The sequence below is a fragment of the Parus major genome, chromosome 2, assembly GCF_001522545.3.
Source record: "Parus major isolate Abel chromosome 2, Parus_major1.1, whole genome shotgun sequence".
NCBI classification, from domain to species: Eukaryota; Metazoa; Chordata; class Aves; order Passeriformes; family Paridae; genus Parus; species Parus major.
The window spans coordinates 15,440,548-15,458,868 of NC_031769.1; the positions used below are offsets into that span (position 1 = coordinate 15,440,548).

Genomic DNA, 18,321 nt, shown 5'->3' on the forward strand with positions numbered 1-18,321 from the left:
AACATGAAAAGCTCTCCTAATATTTTGTATGTACTGAGAATCTGAATTGGGTTAACCCAAGCACATCAAAAGCTAAAAGTCATTAGGATACCTTCAGATGTCTCTGCAAAATCCTCCTCCTCCGCACAGCTATTTCAAAAGCTTCAGCACAGTGGAGGTTCTGCAGCTGTGGAGTGCAGTCCTTATACACAGTCCTGTACCCTGCATTTGTTTCCTGCTTGCTGATGGGAGCAGAACTGCAAGAAGTAGTTTTGAAGTCTGAAGTACTGCAAACAGTGAATCATGGCTTCAATGGATCATCTGTCTGAAAGCTGTCTCAGCAGTTTTTAGCTGTTTCTGACACCAGTGGATCATTACGAGCTTCTACTGCAATGAAAGCTACCTCCCCAAAATACCACACCAGTCAGCCTAAACTCACGTGCTTCGATTGTGCAAAAATGAGTCTTCTCCTTTGTGCCTGGATATACAGCATGAGCATGTAATATTCTCTGGATGTAGTCTAAACTCAGTGATATGGTTTCATTTACCAATTATTTTGGGGCAGGAAAAGATTTTAAAATATTTTAGAAGTTACTTACCTAGCTGGTTGTATAGGACTACATTGGAATCGAGTTTTCTGTCTTTAATTCAGATATTAAGGAATTAACTGAAATGAACTATACTCATTTTTGATCTCTATCTCAAGTATCTTTGTGAACATTACACAACAGATGCACTACGCTGAGACCCACAACAGAAGAACTGGAACTTTTACTCAGGGGTGCATTACTCTGATTCAGGCATTAATATTTTCTTATTTAATAAAAGTTGGCCAGGGGAAATCAGGAATCCTGGAGAAGAAATTATACGTGTTTCTTATCATCTTGATATATGCCTGAAGAAGAAACTACTATTCCCCAAACAAAAATGGGTAATTAAAAGTTATGCTTTGTGACTCCAGAATTTGAGAAAAAAAATCATGTGGTGTCTAATTAATGTCTATGTAAGTACTTTCATGTCTTTTCTCAAGAGTAAGATATTTATAGCCACATAGAAAAACAAGAAAAAGACCTAAGGGAACACAAACAAAACCCCACCACCCAGCACCTTAACTGCAGCATCTGCAAGCCAGCAGTCATGGAATACTTGATGAAGTGCTTAAGGCTAGGAAGGCTGATAATGAAATTTCTTTTAAGTTCATAGTGCTGCACATTAAAGAGACATTGCCAACCTGATTTTGAAGGGAAATAATATTACATATCACAAACAGGCTGGGTTTTTTTTTTATAATAGAAGAGTCCTTTTCATCACCTTTTGCTGGTGTCTAGAAAGACAAACAGGTTTAGTAAGCAGCAGACTTGGCCCACAAGTTTTCCCTCAATATTTTAGCATTTTATTTGTGTATTTAGTAGCACTGCAGTTCTGATGCTGTGTCTGGAGAGTGCTTCAGAGTGGTTCTAAGCTCCCACTCGATCAATGGGCAAAAAGATCAAACTCCCCAAGATAGTACCTTACACAGCATATACTAAAGGCCACCTGCACACAGTGACACAGACTGCACACAAAGTGCTGACACATGTACAGCATAAACAACCTGGAACCAGTCAGTCACGCCTCTCTTTCTCTCTGGTCTGTTCAGTGGTAGAACCTACCACATTATTTGCTGCAAGATTAGCTATGGTATTTCCAGAACTACACATGGATCATCAAATTGAAGAAAAGTCAATCACTTATTTTGTCTACTTTTCAGATATATTTTATAAAACCAAATCATATTTTTTGGTGCAGAAGTCTTTTAGACAGGGACTACCATGTTTTTTATAGAACAGCATATGCGTAGGCCTATGCTTATCCAAACATAATTGCTTACAGAAGTTTGTCTGCAAAAATGTCTTTGAACCCTTTCTGTTGGCCTTTCTCATTCTAAATGGCAGTGAAGTGGTATTGTTCCAGCTGTCTGCATGGACTAGTCCAAAGTAACTTCCCTGTTTTTCTTATCTCCTATAATTTTTATTCAGCACCTGCTGTGAGGAGAAAAACTGAGCTGCCAAACAGGTAGAACACATAAATGGATCTGTATTCAGAAAAAAATACATTCCAACAGTACTAATATTGCACAATCAACCACTAAAACTTGACAAAGCTAATTTTGTAATTCTAACTTTTAGCATAGTTTTTGCTTACAACATTGCATATTTATTTTTTGGGTCTGGTGTGGGTATGAAACAATTTCTGAACCAAAAGTATCTGTTATCTGCCAGACCCTTGTTCCCATTCTTGCAGAAGATGGCAAATGAATGGTGAATGATGACACAGGCATGAAGAAATAGAATTGCTTTACAATTATGGTAGCAGAACTCTGTCACTGGGGTAATGGAGTCTGCTTCTGCTAGAAGGTTTCAGCAGAGGAGTTCTTATTGTGCTACTCCTTAGTTTCCTATCTTTTCTTTTGGGTGCTGACTTGATAACCTAGGATTTGATTTGTAGACATGCTGAAGATAACTATAGGTGGGGATGCAGAAACTGTGCTTCGAACACACAAAGTGATATGTAGCATTAAGTATTACCAGGAAAGAGATTGTAAAAATCACAAACTGAAATTAGGGGATATTTTTAATCTAGCTTAGTATGTAGGTTTTATAATGTAGTGCTGTAAGTGCTACAGAAATTGGAAAAGAAGTGTTATCCATGTTTGTTCATGTCCACACCCATTTGATGCTGCAGGGCTGGATGCCCACGATATGGTAAAAAGCTAGTGACAACAAAGGTGTCACTTCAACAGCACTGCCCAGTGCTCTCCTGAGCTGCAGCCACCAAAGTCTGGAGCCAGCCCTCCTGACAGGACAGGTGCCATCCACAGCATGGCCTGGTAAGGTCTCAAGAGGGACATTTTATCAGATTTCCAGCTGGAACAAAACACCAATGCCATTCCAATCGCTATGTTAAAAAGGACTGTCAAAAGAATGAAAGAAAGGTAGCTGATTTCAGCTCAGAGTAACCCCTGGTACCATCTTATCAGGGTTATATCAGCCCATGGATGAAGCCTTCCATCATCCTTTCTCAAAGAGTATCAATGGCAACTGAAGTGTTATTCTGTGGTAAACATTTTCAGTGGGCTGTGTCACGCCCAGAGCTCCAAAGAGTGATTCCTACAGTGGTCTGTGCTAACACCAGCCTTATTAAACATGTCTGGTCATCACTTAGAAAATGCCATATAGACTCTTAAATGCTGATAGAACCTGGTTGATCTTAAGTGACTGATTTGCTCTACCCAATCAATGACATGTTGCTGCAGAGAGAAATTAAGAGCAGCACCACACATGTGTGGCATTACAACTTTCTGCACACCTCAAGATAGCTGGAGTTTTTGTTAAACACAACCCCAAGTAAGAAGATCAACCCACCTTGAACACTCACAGTTATGCCCATACACCTTCATCAGAGGAGGAAGATCAGGAACTATTTCCAAAAGAAGTACAAGGACCTATTTAAGAAAGCAGTGCTAAGTACAAAAAACATTATCTACTATTAATTTGATGAATACTAGAATACATTTAATCTACAGCAGATTTCACCATTTTTATCTTGCCATAATTAATATGATTGATAGATTAAAATCATTAAAAGCCATATTGTTACTTGACATCGCCAGAATCTCTGCTCCTATTGTGTGAGTCAGAATGCAGCCAACAGCCTGACCATCAAGTGGTGGCAAGCAGAGAGCAAGTAAAAATCACATTAAAAGATCTAGAGGGTCCACCCTTGAAAAGCTGCACACATAGCAAGCGACATTCTTGACTTGGTCTGCCTGCAACAGTGTTGCTTCCAGAAGTAGCCACAGTCAGCAAACCTACCCACCCTGGGCTCCCACATCCCTGCTAGAGCCAGTTGAGTGGGCATAGCATGGTGCCCTCTGGCAGTGGCCATTCAGCATGCAAGTAGTGCAAGGGTGTCCTGTGACACAATCCTGTGTCCAAACAAGGCAGTTCCTCATGTCCTGGGCTCCCTCTTGTCTTCTCAGAGTGTACATTTACAGGTCTTTGACAAGATGATAATTTGGCTATTCTTTGTTTTGTTGCAACTGTTGCCTTTTTTGCTTTGTTCCTCAATGCTCATTAAAAACAAGCCTTTGTATTCAAACTCCAAGCAAACAAGTCTTTATTCCACATCTCCTTGCCCAGGTATTCTGAACTCCCTCAAGACTCTTTGTCTTGGCTCTCTCTCATCTGGGACTGCTTGCTCTGTCCACTTGCCAACAACCCTGGTTTCTAGGGCCAGTGTCTTTCCTGGGACTGCATTCTCAAAACTCCTCTTTTCAAACCAACTTCTCTATCAGTTTTTTTTTTCTTGTGTCTCAGTTTTTTGAGCAGATTTTTCCCCCAACTCGCATTCACCTCTTCAGCCTACAGCTCTAGTATTCTTCTGTATCTTCAGTCTCTGCTAATTGCCATTTCCTCTAATGGCTTCAAAACAGTATTCCTGTCCTGCCAATCCCGAGTTTTTGCCCTCTCTGCAAGTATCAATTTTCATCCCACATGCTTCTACTTCCAGTTCAGCCTGCTGGTTCTCCACAAGAAGGCCTCAGATCTCTCTTGTACTGCTTGCCTCTGAATCAGGCAGTTTCTTCCTTCACATTGCCTAGATGCCAACAGAGGTCACTGAAAGTGCAGGAAAGTGTCCCTGCTCTCCATTTGCTGCTTGACTCCGGCTCATCATGTGGCAGCATTATTGGGAAATTCTGTCTCCATCGTGTAATCTTGGGTTGCACCATGTATAGTGGCTTTGTACGGAGAGTGCATGTCCAGGCCAGGAGCTGAGAGGGGATGGAGAGCCTTATTTGAGCTGTGGGAATGATGCACAAACAGGACTGTAACTGTGAGAGTCAAAAGCTTGCTCTGGGACAACCTTAACCCTTAAGCAGTAGCAAGTCTCTCCATAAACTGAGATTTGAAATATCCTAAAATTTGGACAAATGAGATTAGATTTTCTTTGGGGCATGAAAAAACATCTGACAAAGGCCTTCTTTGCTCAATTTCAAAACAAACTTTCTCCATTAAAAGTGCATTTTTTTTTTCTATTGAAAACCAATATACCCTTCCTAAATTTAATTTCAGAAATTACTAAACCCTTTGGTTGGTATTTTCCCCAGACAAGTAAAATACCCACGTGATGCAGACAGCCAGTATCAACTTTCCCAGTGTGAATCAGGGTAGCCTAGAACAAGCAGCTGAAAGCTATGTCCTGCACTGGAAATGTCAAACCCTGTGTAACAGGCTGCATGGGCTCTTTAAAAACTCGGCAGAGCTGCTCACCCTACCTTGTGCATGTGTTGGGAAGCAGCTGAAGGGCTGATTCCCATCAAGCAGATTTAAATAGGTTTTCAGCTTAGGGAGAGAAATGCATGTTTGTCTCTTAGGAGCTGTTCCCTCCTCCCATCTCTCCCTTATATGTGCACATACATACACCAAAAAAAAAGGAGCAGAATGGGGATAAAGGTATTGAGGAAAGACAGGCAGGAAAGACCAATCCCCTATAGAGACAGGGCAGCATTTCTGGCAGACCTGGACAGTACTACAGTTTAAGTGAGTTGAAAATAAAAGACTTATAATGAGATTTTGCACTAGATTGGCTGGCTTGCGCTGGCAGGCAGCAAGCACAGCCAGCCTGCTTACAATTCACTCTAGATGAGATAAGCAAAAATAGAAACCAAAGAGCCACAATCTGTTATCCAGCCTAGGGAGGTAAAAATGTTGACTTGAAAAGACCACCACTCTCAGACAAAGTGACAGCTCTAAGTTGCAGCCACTTGCCTTTCTCTCAGTCAGATTCAGAAAGCACTTATCTCCTACTTGCAGAAAAAGTACAGCTCCAAATTCAGCCTTTTCCAGAGCAGGCAGAGAGGAGTGTGAGCACAGAGGAGGGTGGCATTCACCAGCTCTGGTCAGACTCATGGTCCCTATTTCTGCTGATCCTGAGCGGCTTATGGTCCTGTTGGGTCTAAATCGCCTTTCACAGGCAGGAGCTTGTGCCCAAGCATAGAGTGGAGTTCTAGGAAAGCTGAGAAGCAACGGCTGCTTCTCCCAGGAAGGAAGAATGGTTTGCCACTGGATTTATCCAGAAGGCCCACTTCTTTCTGGATGTGAGCTTTGCTGCAGCCTGAACTGAAAGTATCTCCACTTCTGCTTAGGAAGAGGTAAATCTGAGACCAATCTCACTATTGCCTGCAAGGAATTTGCCTGTCCTTGAGTGATCCAGAGACAACGAATGAGCATAGACCTTAAGTATCTGGCAGTTACCAGGAAACTTCAAATCTTATGCTGTTGAGGCACTTTGGTGAAGACTACAAACAGTATAGCTGGGTGCAATCCTGATATTAAGGGTAGGTTTTCCATACGTTTTTAGGTGCAAGAGAAAGGTGTAGATCTTGCTGGGTCATGGAGGAAAATTTATATTAAATTCTGGTGTCTTTCCTGGTAGTACATCTGGAGGAGTACACGGCTCTCAGTTTTTGTCACACAAGCCTAATAAAGAGCAATTTAACTATCTGATAGAGAACAAGTATGCTTAATAATGACTGCTAACAGCTAGATAGATAATGAGCATCTTTCATCTTACATTACTTATCAGTAATAGATACTCATTTTTCAGTCTAGAAAATTCTCTCTGCTACTCAGTAAATGCACAAGTGCGGGTGACACAATTCTCAGGCACTGTGACTCCTGTTCTGATATTCCCCTGTTTGCAGCCACATGCATAGCAAGATCTGTGAACTGACAGGGCGAAGTTAGCTCCACAGCAACCCTCTTTCCCTCTGGGATAGACTGTTTGCCAGAAGCACTCAGCATCACTTATTCCATGAGAGAATTTAAAACTCAAAACATGCCACAAGTATATGCCAATTTATGAAAAATTGCATCTGGCTCCCATATCTTTATTGGTTAATGTGCTTTTGTGGGACTGCAGTTGCATAATTACTGTTAGTCTTGGTATCATGTCTGTACCTGAGCAGTGGCCTCTTTTCTAATGCATTGCCTAAAAGTTTAGGTCAGTACATCAGCTGTACATGATGATAATTTAGGATTTACTAAAGGGAGATCTGTTTTCTGTTCAGTTCCATGCACAGCCCAAAGGGAATGGAGCAGCAAATTGTTCCTTGCCTTAGCACTCGGGAGGATTAGACAGGGCTTTGTGGAGAAAATGTAGGCAAATGAGATCAGGTAATCAGATAGTGAATTAAAATTAAATGATAACTGTATATCTGACTATATTCTATTTTCTTCATGCTTTTTCTGCCTGCCATTCAAAAACACAGTAGGTCTCATTCCCCAGCTTCTGACTTTGATCTCTTAGCATCTGACTTTTCTTCAGTCTGTGTGGGGAAGACTAAAATCCTGCAGATGCAGGATCACACTCACGAAACAGCACATTCTTGGCTTGCAGCCACATCCAAATTCATTAATAATAGTATTTTTCTGTAACTGCCAGGAAAGATAAAGAAAGCAGTGACATTTTAAGTATCTTGTGATGCAAACAGTTCACCCTCCCAGGAGTTCAGCGAAGTAAAGTGGAAGCTTAATTAGGGATGATACATTCTAAACTTTGCATTCATTATGTCTTTAATTCTTTCACAACTCCTCCACAAATCCTGAAGTTGTTTTGTAAGAAACTTTTGCATCAGCATTTAACTCATAAATATACCCTAGTTTTGAAGTATTGCAAACTACTTCATATTTTCTCCTCTCCAAATACCATTTTAAAATATAATATTAACATTAAGGAAGTATGAAGGACATGACTGCTTTTGGTACAGTGCAGTTTGGTGGTGGTAGGTGGCTTAGTTGAGCAAATCCAAACCCTTAAAGAATATTACATAAGATACCAGTAGGTGTGCCAGGGATCAGGAGATGGCAGCAAAACTCTGAGGAGAAGTTTGGTTTCTGGATGCCAATAATGGAAGTATTTTAACTGCAAACTAGGACTGATAAAGCAGGTAAAATTCTAGTAAGAAAAACAAGGGATGGCCAGGCACTGATCATGCAATGAGGAATTACACAAAAATCTATTGAATTTTGTGAATTGAAAACCAGCGACCATTAAACCTGAAATAGCATTAACAATTAATATAATAACCTAATAGATGTAACTTTTCAGAGCAGGCAGTCTCCAAGTTGAAGAAGGCTCTGACAGAACTTCTCAAGCTGGATGGAGTAGCATCAATGGATATTTTGCAAAGCTCAGCAAATTGGACAGTAGCCTCATGATTGGTAAAGTTTATATATATATATATACACATATATACATATACATGAGAACAGCTTATCTAGGATGGTTTGGAAATAAGTCTCTGAGGAAGACATCCAGGAAAAGATTCAAAGTAAAACAAAATTTGAAGTGTAAACCTGACAGGTAAATTGTTATGAGGCAAATTGTTGTATTTCTGCTCAATCACTTCATTTAGTTTCTACTTCATAAGTGAGAACTTGGTGGTATGAATAGCAGAAAGGATTTCAGCATAGTTTGCAGTAAGGAAAACTTTAACACTGAGCAAGAAAAACAAGACATACATGGAGTAGGGACAAAATTGATCTTGGTTATTTATCAAACTTGCACAAATATTCAAAACAGCTTATGCACAACAAAAACATTCATGGTAATCACACCAAGCATGCAGAATAAAAAGGTCAAATCTGAAGGTATGTACTTCTATGACAGCTGGATCTCGAGGAGAAATTACCATATACTAGAAATCCTAAAGGTAGTCCCACAGAAAAACACTGAGTCCTGGCTGAGTACACTGAAGGTTAGTACTTAGACAAAGAGATCATAGAGATCATAGAAGATCATAGCTCACTCAGAGCTCAGGTGGAAGGGATTCCATGAGGATATCCCTAGGAGGATAAAGGAGTTAGTGAGCACAGGAAATTTTTCAAGAATGCTCTCCTGGAAGGACAAAATATTCATCCCCTTTAAAGGTAAGGAAAGTAGGTGGAGCAAAAGACCTGCTTGGCTTAATTCAGAGCTTGTGTGTCTGCTCAAAACTAAAAGAGACCTGTATCAGAGACAGAAAAATGAATGAGTACTCATTGAGAACTACCAGGGCATGCAGAGATACAGTCAGAAAAGCAAAAGCTTGAGCTGAAATGGGCCAGAGATGTCAAAAACCACAAGCAAGTGTTCTTCAGGTGTGTAATCAACAAGCAGAAACAGAAGGGAAATACTGGCCCAGAGTTAAACAGGAGAGGTATATTAGTCACCAACAATACTTCAAAGGTTCAAGGCTTTCTTCACCTCTCTTTACCAGCACTATTGGGCCCTAGACCTTGGGAACAAAAATCCAGATTGATGTGAACACAGACCCACCATCAGTGAATGAAGAGTTGGTGGATGAACTCTACAGGAACTTGATCCCTACAAATCAATGGAGCCTGACAATATCCACCCAAGGGCGTAAGGAGCTGGTTCATGTTTTTATGAGGCCACTCTCCACAAGCTTTGTGAAGTTGAGGAGGCTAGGGCAGCCCAGAAGACTAATGTTACACCCATTTATATGAAAGGCTTAAAGGAAGCTCCAGGAAATTATAGGCCATCAGTCATATTTCAGTTTCTGGGAAAATTATGTAACGAATCCTGGGGCTATCAGACGAAGCATGTAGTTAGGAAAATCCAGCATGTGTTCACTAAGGGTAAACCATGTTTGATGAACCTGATCACCTACTACAACAAAGTAGCCTGTTCAGTGGGATGAGTAGTAGACATTATCTACATGCCTTTCTCCAAGGCTCTCAATACAGTTTCTGTCAGGCTCCTCCTAGAGGTGTTATGGTCTCGACAAGGGTCCACATGGTGAGTGGGGAGCTGGCTGAGAGACTGCACCCAGAGCAGTGTGACAAACAGCTCCTTTTCAAACTGGCAACCTGCCACAGGTGGGGCCTCACAGGGATCAATAGTGGGCCCAGCATTGTTTAATATCTTCAAAGGCAATCTGGATGATAGTGCACCCTGATGAATTTTGCTTCCCTAAACTGAGTGGGAGACTGGACACTTCAGGATGAAGAGCCACCCTGCAGGAAGACCTGGATAGGCTGGAAGAGTGAGCTACCAAGAACCTTGTGAAGTTAAGAAGGACAAGTGTAAAGTCTTGCACCTGGGAAAGTATAATCCATGAGTGCAGAACAGGTTGGGATCTACTGGCTGCTGGGGAGAAGCTCTGTAGGAAGGAACCTGGCTCAGGTGGACAAGCAGTTAAATATGAATGCACAGTCTGCCACTGCAGCAAAGAAGCCAACAGGATCATGGGCTGAATCAACAGAGACATCACCAGCAGAGATAAAGTTGTTATTATCCCACTCTACTCAGCACTTGCTAGACTACACCTGGAATAGTGAATTCAATTTTTGTCCCTGCTACACAAAAAATAGGTGGGCAGCTGGAGAGGGTCCAGAGAAGGGCCACAAAGATGATCCCAGGGCTCAAAGCCTGCCACTTTAGGAAAGGCTGAGATGACTGGGTTTGCTCAGCCTTGAGATAAGAAGGCTTAAGAGAGACCTGATGGAGGTAATGGTTCTAGTATTTAAGGAGTGGCTACGAAGAAGATGAAGAATCAATTTTTAAAATGAGACACATGGAAAAAACAAAGGGTATTAAGTACAAGTTACATCTGCACAGATTCTGATTGGACACAAGAGTAATATTTTTTACAAGAACAACCAACCACTGGAATAATCTCCTGAAAAAGGGGTAGATTTCCCAACTTTGGACACGTTTAAGATTAGTCTGGGCAGGGTTCTGGACCATCTGGTCAGGATGAGGCTTTTGCCAAGAAAGGTTGGACCAGATGATCCTTCAGGTCCCTTCCAACCTAGCATTCCATGACTAATGCTATAGACAGAAAAATTTTACAAGGTGAAGGGAAAAAAATTATGTATTTAGACTTACATAAATATAATGAAAGAAGAAAGTAAAATTACCTTATGGGAAGCTAGAAAAAATTCTCAACCTAAACCAACAAAAAAATAATGTTCAACATATTTCAAGATCTATTATTGAATATAAATTATATTTATATATATAACATAATATATATATTATCTATTAATATTCATATTACTGTATTCAAGCTCCACATGCCCTACACAAGCATGACAGATTTCTACTCTTGCAGTCAGAAATCTGTAATCTCTAGAGCAATTTATTTGCTTTAACAAACTAGGATATTACTACAAGTTGCATCTGTAATAGGAAGACCAGGCAAATAATGTGTACACATGAATGTGCATGTTCTTTCAATAAAATAATTTGCATGATTCATTTACTACGCCTAGATAGCAATACTTCAGAGTATTGCTGAACAAAAAAACTTCAGAAGGTTTTGCAATTATAATAGGAAAAAGTGAGAAAACAAACTAAATATGCCTTTAATAAATGAAACCATTTGAACATATTTTCCAGTATCCTTGATTTGTAATGACTGAAACATTATATTTTCCAGTATCCTCAGTTTGCAATGACTGAAACAGATATTTTGCTGGTTCCAGTTCCACTCAGGCAGTCCTTTGTGCTATCGACAAGCCTATCTGCTGGAATACTATGAAGATAAAACAGTAACACAAAAAAATAAGCAAGTATTTAAAATGCAACAGAAAAAAAAGATGTCTATGACTATTTATTTCACTTGCACCAACAGTGTTGGAATTTGAGATGAAAAATAGAATATTATTTACATATACATATACATATCAGGGAAAAATCAAGGAAATAAACTTGGCTGGAGGCAACTGTCGTAAGTATTTTTGGAGCAAATCAAATAGATGTGATTGTAAAAAAACCCCACCAAAGCTGTTTTCTAGAATTTTTTCTAAATAAGCAAGTCTGGTAAACTCTTCAGTAAATGTAATGTACCACAAACTGTGCCACAATCCAGAGAACACAGCTTGAACACTGGGAACAGAGTGGGAGACACCTGAGATGGGTCTGTTAAATTATGCAAGAATCTCAGCTATGCACAGCAGAAGTGTCAGTGTCAGGAGGTGAATAACACCAAAGCAGTTTCTAAACACACACAACTAAACATACTAGAAGCAGGAGTTCTGAAGTTGTTCCGTAGGGCTGGCCACATTTTGAAGAGAAACTGGCTCAGTTTCACTTCCCATTAATGATTGTATAAATATCTTTGTGCCAAATACAGCAATTGCCTGCATGGAAAAATAATTTTAGGAAAGTATTTAATATGTTTTTAACTGCCTTATAACAACAACCTAGCAACTGAAAAGAGAGATGCCAACACCTTGTGATGGGCTAAATCTTTAGAGGCAACAAGGATGATTCTGTGGGTGGAATGTGTACAGTGATATGCAGACATGGTACCACCTGAGATGTTATTCTACTGTTGCATCCCCCTGACAGAGATGTAGGATTTTGCCTTTGCAGATTTCCAGCCATGTCAGCAAGACAGAAGAAAATACCCCAGACATCTAAATATCTAAAGTGTTTTGGGCATCAGTGTGTCTCAACAACTTCTCGAGTGTCTCATTTCTTTCTGTCATTTTCCACCAGAAAAATCTCTGGGAAGAAATAAAAAGGAGCAGGTCATCCAATTTACCTAAATTTACCTCCCAAAACATTTTTTTCTAGTCTGGTTCTTAGACTTTCAGGTTTGGACTGATTTAATGATTTTCAGATGCTTAACCAGCATCTGAACCATCTGAAAACCATCTTTATTATTTTCAGAGTTCCTAACCAAAGTCATGCCAAAAGAAGTTCTTTGAAGATGAAGAAAAGCCCCTGGATTTGGAAAAAGCACTGACCTGTGGAAAGTTCTTCATTGTCTCCTTAAGTTTCATTACATTTGCTATTAGTGAATGTTCAGCTTACAGGAGCTACTTTGATTTGGATTTATGGAGAATACGCCCTTTTTGAAAACCAATAGAGGGCTCAACTAACTCTAGCCAAACTCTACAATAGGAAAGGAAGGATAATACATGGATGGGCACAATGGCAATTCATCTTTCTGCTGGAAGCTGTGTTGTGGAGTTTTGTTGTTTAGTGTCTGTCAGCACTTTCATCCTGGGGAATTTAAATTTCTCTAACAACAGCCGGACTGCAAATAAAAGTTTGCATATAAAGTATCAGAACTCAGAACTATTAATTTTTTTATTAATTTTCCAAATGAGGTTAAGTCTTAAGATATGAAAAAGTACTTGGGTGGCACTCAGCATAACAAGAAGGAAATTATTAGCTTGGCATTTGTTTAATCTTGTAAAACATTTCTTTAAAAGGACAGTGAGATGAATATTTAAAATGTGATCTCAAATCCCACAAAAAATATGTATTCATCCAGGAACTGAGCTACATTTGATGTGTCTAGCTTTTCTAGGCACTGTAATTACTCTACTAGCTTTGAGAATAACTTATTCAAAATCTAACCATGTATGTTCAACAGGTTTCCTTTCAGGAACGCTTCAGCTGCTGATGGATCACAAAAGGAAGGACCATGTCCTGTCTTTGAAGATATGGATAAAAGGGAAGTAATTGTTAATGATTTGCTCATCTAAACAAAAAATGATTGACAACATAATGAAATCCTGTAATCATGTAGTGTTCTGAATACTGCAATTTTAAACTGAATAGGAACAAATGTCAAAGGAAGCTGAATGTGAGTAGTTGCATTATACACTACAGAACCATATGTCTAGTAATACAAGACATGAGAGGAAACTGTAACAAACTAGTCCTCTGGAACTGCTTACGTATTGCAATGAATTTTTGGCACAATTAAGCACTTCATTCAAAATGCTGATTGAAGACAATGCTGAAAGGCCCCTCTCAGTGCAGGAGAATTACAGCTGTCCAAAAACACCTGTAATGGCATATTTTGCAGATTAGCCAGGAACTAGCATCATTACAGCATGCTGTAGACTAGGGAGCACTTCTGCAGGCTGGCAGTCCAGTGCACTAAATACTGAGTTGTGTGGAAGTTGGACAGCACTGCTGCTGCAAATATTACACATATTTATAATACCAGTATATTCCTCTGCTTGGAAAAGAAAGAATCCTTAGCATATTTTATTATTTTAAAAGCAAACCCAATAAGAACAGATTCACTGAAGGAGTAAAGTCTCGTCATTAACACACAGGTAGGACTGCAGCCTCTTCTTTTGGGGGAGCCATCCAGCTTGCCAGCTGTCAAGCCCTGCCCATCTCTCAAGCACATACCAATAGCCTTACTTGTCCTGCTCATCCCCCTGGCTCCTGCCTGGAGCAACGCGGTGTTCCCCGTCCCCGCAGCGCCGGGAGGTCCCACATCAGGGCTGGGAGCACAGCAGGGGCACACGGACCTCAGGGATCGCGTCTGGTTTAACATTGGACATTCAGAGTGAAACAGAACAAGAGGAAACAAAACCCAGTAGGAGAAGCAAACCGAAGTATTCTTTTTCCACCGAACCTTTTAAGGATATTTTTAATAAACATTTGAAGAACATTGTCGCATTACCACAAAATAGTTGGATTGCTGTGAAATAATGTGGTTCACTGCTAGCATGTGCACTAAACAGAAGGCACGGAGCTGACAAATGAATTAATTAGCTTTGCCACTACTGCTTTCTGCGCTTGGACAAACAGCTGCTGCAGATCACTGCTGTTCCCCAGCGCACAGCTCTGACCGATGATTTGCAACCTCTGCCTGCAAGGTCTGAGGGTTCTACTGCTAAAAAGGTCCAAACAAGATGCGAGTTCATATATCCAGCAGTTTTAACAAATTTCTAGAGAGGAAAATATGTGCATACAAAGGTGCTCCAACTCAAAGACTTTAAATACATTGGCATAATAAATAAACAAAAATAGGAAGAAACTTAACAGCACAAATGGTAACTGTGTAAAGAGCTCTGCATTCGCAGAGGAGCCGTAATCAATTTTTGGCAGCCCCGGTGGCGGACCCCGCGGGCGTCTTGCGGCCCGCGCTCGGTGCGCCGTGAGGGGGCTCATCCCTGAATGGGGCTCATCCCTGAGGGGGGCTCACCCATGAATGAGTGGGGCTCACCCCTGGCTGAGGGGTGCTCATCCCTGGCTGAGGGGTGCTCATCCCTGGCTGACTGGGGCTCATCCCTGGCTGACTGGGGCTCATCCCTGGCTGACTGGGGCTCATCCCTGAGTGAGGGTGTCTCATCCACGCGGGCTCCCGGCGCGGGACCCACGGCCCAGCCCCGCCACACGGCGTCACGCGCCCCCCGCGGGCGGGCCCCGCCTCCGCCGCGGGCCAATGGCGGCCCGGCTCCGCACGGCCCCTCCCGCCGCCAGCCAATGGCGCGCGGGCCCTGAGAGCGGGCGGGCCGTGGGCGCGCGGCCGTTGGGCTCCTCGGGCCCCGCCCCTGTGGGCGGTGCGCGGCGCGCCCGGCCCGGCCCAGCTCGGCGGCGGCGGCGATGCGGAGCCGAGGCGAGAGGAGCCGCGAGTAGACCGAGCTGAGCCGCGCCCCCGCGTCAGGCCGGGCCACAGGTACGTGCCTCGGCCCCGCCGGGGTCCGCGGGCTGGCGAGAGTCGCGGCGGGGGGCTCCGAGGCGCTCTCGGGGCTGCGGTGCGCCGGAGGGATTTCCCGCGGGAGGGGTCGGCGGGCGAGCGAGGGGATGCGGCAGGTGCCTGGCTGTGGCCGCTCGGTCCCGGGAGGGCGCCGGTTCCGAGATGGCCCCCGTTCCCCGCCTCCCCGGGGAGCTCCCCGTGAGCCGCTCCCCTGCCCGCGGGGCTCCCTGGGGCGGGCGGCTCCGTGCGGGCAGCGCCGCGTCCCCGAGACCCCCCCGCGGGCAGCGGCGGCCGTGCGGGAGCGGGCGGGGGAGCCCACGGTGGATCTAATCACGGCGAGTGCTCCGGCTTTTGAAACCTGCCGGGCTGCCGGGATTCGTTGCGCAGAGCTCGTTCTGACAAGTAATGGATGTGACTGAGCCATTAAGGGACACCGGGCTGCGCAGCCGGGCTCTGGGGACCTATCAACTTCAGTTTATGGGGTATCGGGAACAGGAGGCGTTTTTCTGAATTGGCTGGTAATAACTTAATTCACCTGTGAGGCCAGCTCCTGTTAATGCCTACATTTAATCTGTGTGGAGCAATAAATGGCTATTAATTTGGCGCGTTGCATGTAGAGAAGGTAGATGATATTTGAGGAAGGAGCAGGGAAGAGCAGTAGGGGCTTTTGTATGCTACTTGTGTGTTTCCACTTCTGAATTCCTACCTTCGGTCTGTTTAGCCTGTGTTTATAACAACCTGCCTTTCTCTGCTTCCAGAGCTTTTTAATTGATTTGATTTCTTAAAAAACTTGCCATATCTTTGCTTTCTTCCCTCTAAATAAACTGTTGAATAACTTCAGGGGCAATAGCTTTCAATGATCATAGAATTGGCAAAGTTGGGAGAGATCTTTTAAGATCAAGTCCAACCGTGAACCCATCAACACTGTCACTGTAACACTTAAAGCACTAAACCATATCACCCAGCAACAGAATTCTTCCCGTTGAAGAAGATTGAACAGTTTGGACAGTGGTGATCGACATCATTAGACCTCATGGTTGTCTTTGGTAGTTGAATTCAGAATTTGTTTTTTACGGTTAGGTTTTCTGGATGAGACCTAGAGTTCTTATTTTAAGTTTACTTAGCTCAAGAGCCCCATTTTCCTGAGGCACGTTGTTTGAACACATGTCGGTATTCATTTTAAAATATAGTAATTAGAATTTTTGTATGAGGTATTATCATCCATTATCAGGTCCCTTTTATGCAGGGATGTTGTATCTTGGTCATATTTACAGAAATATTTTACTTAATTTGCTACTAGGTTATTCACGTACTGAAAGTATTCTTTGTCCTTAATTGATGTGGATGATCAAATCTATAATCTCACTTAGAACTAACATTAGGATTTTGCTAGATGTCACTGTTTGGATTAAGATTTTTTGCATTCAGGGTGTGTGACTGCAAGTAGCTTCTAAAAGCTGTCTTAAAGCAACAGTTAATTTAGAGTTTGTGATTTAATTGTGCAGAGCTAGGAAATGAGTGAATGAGAGTCATCGGTTTCAACTGTGCCAGTTTATTCATCTGTATGAAAAGGAGTAAACCAGTAACCTAAATGCTGAGGAGGTGATTTAAATTATTTCAGACATTGACTAGGTTTGGACTTTATTATGAATATGTTTATATTTACATATGTACACTTAAAAGGAGACGGGAAATCCCAGAGCTGCAGATTGCTGTCAGCTGGCAAAGTACATCAAGAAATGGTTGCTGTATGTTTACTCTGTTCTTGTTCTCTATGCATCCTCTAGCTGTACTTATTAGAAACAGGATACTGTGTCAGATGGACCTTGAACCTGAGTTAGTATTGCATTTTTGTGTTTGTAATAAAATGTTTTCTGTGTAGGAGCACGTCATTAGGAAGTTAAATTTTAAATTAGGCAGGTGTCAGAGCTGGAAGTTTTTAAGAGTACAGTATGAAAGTCAATCCAGGTACAGAAAAAGCAGGGTAAGGAATGTACTATTGCTTTGGAAGTTTATTTGCATTTTTGTTAACACCCCAACATCTGATAGGAAATGGTCACAAGTATGTTTTATAAGTGGCAACTTCCAGTCTTTTCCTGAGTGCCTTATAGGAATACTGTGCTTCTCACGAAGATAATGTTAAATCTGCTGCAACTCCCATTTTATGATGTTGCAGTGTTGCCTTTCACTGAAACGCCAGCCTTAGTTCTGCTTTCATGCCCTGAATCTTCCTTTTTCGTGTGCAAGCACCTGGTCCACCCATGAGCCTTTCGTTTATCTCTACCATGTCGAAGGGAACAGAAGGAATCTATAAAAACTCGTTCAGTAGCATCTTCCCTCCAAACTGGTTCTTCTTTGTGAAGTTTTACTGTGGAACTTGCTATGATAATGAGTTAAAGCAGGAAAAAAAATCCAGTCTTGCTGCTAGCAAAGTGTCTGTTAGTTGCCTTCTAGAGTATGTTTTGGAAAGTTGCTGCAGTGAGTTAAGCAAGTTTGACCATCTAGAACCACATGAATTATGTGTAGGAGTGATGAAAGCTTCCCACATAGTTGTGCTAATGCAGTTTAATCCCAGGCTATGGTGTGTATATTCTTCCTGAGCTCATCTCCTGCTTGCTTCTGGTTGTTGTTTGTTAAAGAAAACATGGAGTATATTAAATTGTGTCCTCCTAATTTTAGTCTTAGAAGTGCAGTAATATAGCTGAATTTATTTATACCTGCTTTTAGTAGATTGTCAACATTTCTATCACAAGTGATATTATATACTTATCTAATACAGTACCTTGCCCTGCATTACAGAAATAGACAGGGCGCAAACATTACTTAATACACTT

The 18,321-nt window shown here is 41.9% G+C and overlaps 1 protein-coding gene across 8 annotated transcripts in view; it reads left to right on the top strand.

Annotated features, from left to right (window-relative positions):
• Positions 1-15,373: 15,373 nt before the first annotated feature.
• The window catches only part of MPP7 (membrane palmitoylated protein 7), a 149,242-nt gene continuing 146,294 nt past the window's right edge, over positions 15,374-18,321 (top strand). For 7 of the 8 annotated variants that reach the window (XM_019005737.2, XM_019005739.2, XM_019005741.2 and 4 more), the window contains exon 1: positions 15,374-15,466. The gene's annotated coding sequence lies outside the window, so the exon portion shown is untranslated. The remainder of the gene's footprint in view (positions 15,467-18,321) is intronic. The other variant, XM_019005738.2, reaches the window with a different exon arrangement.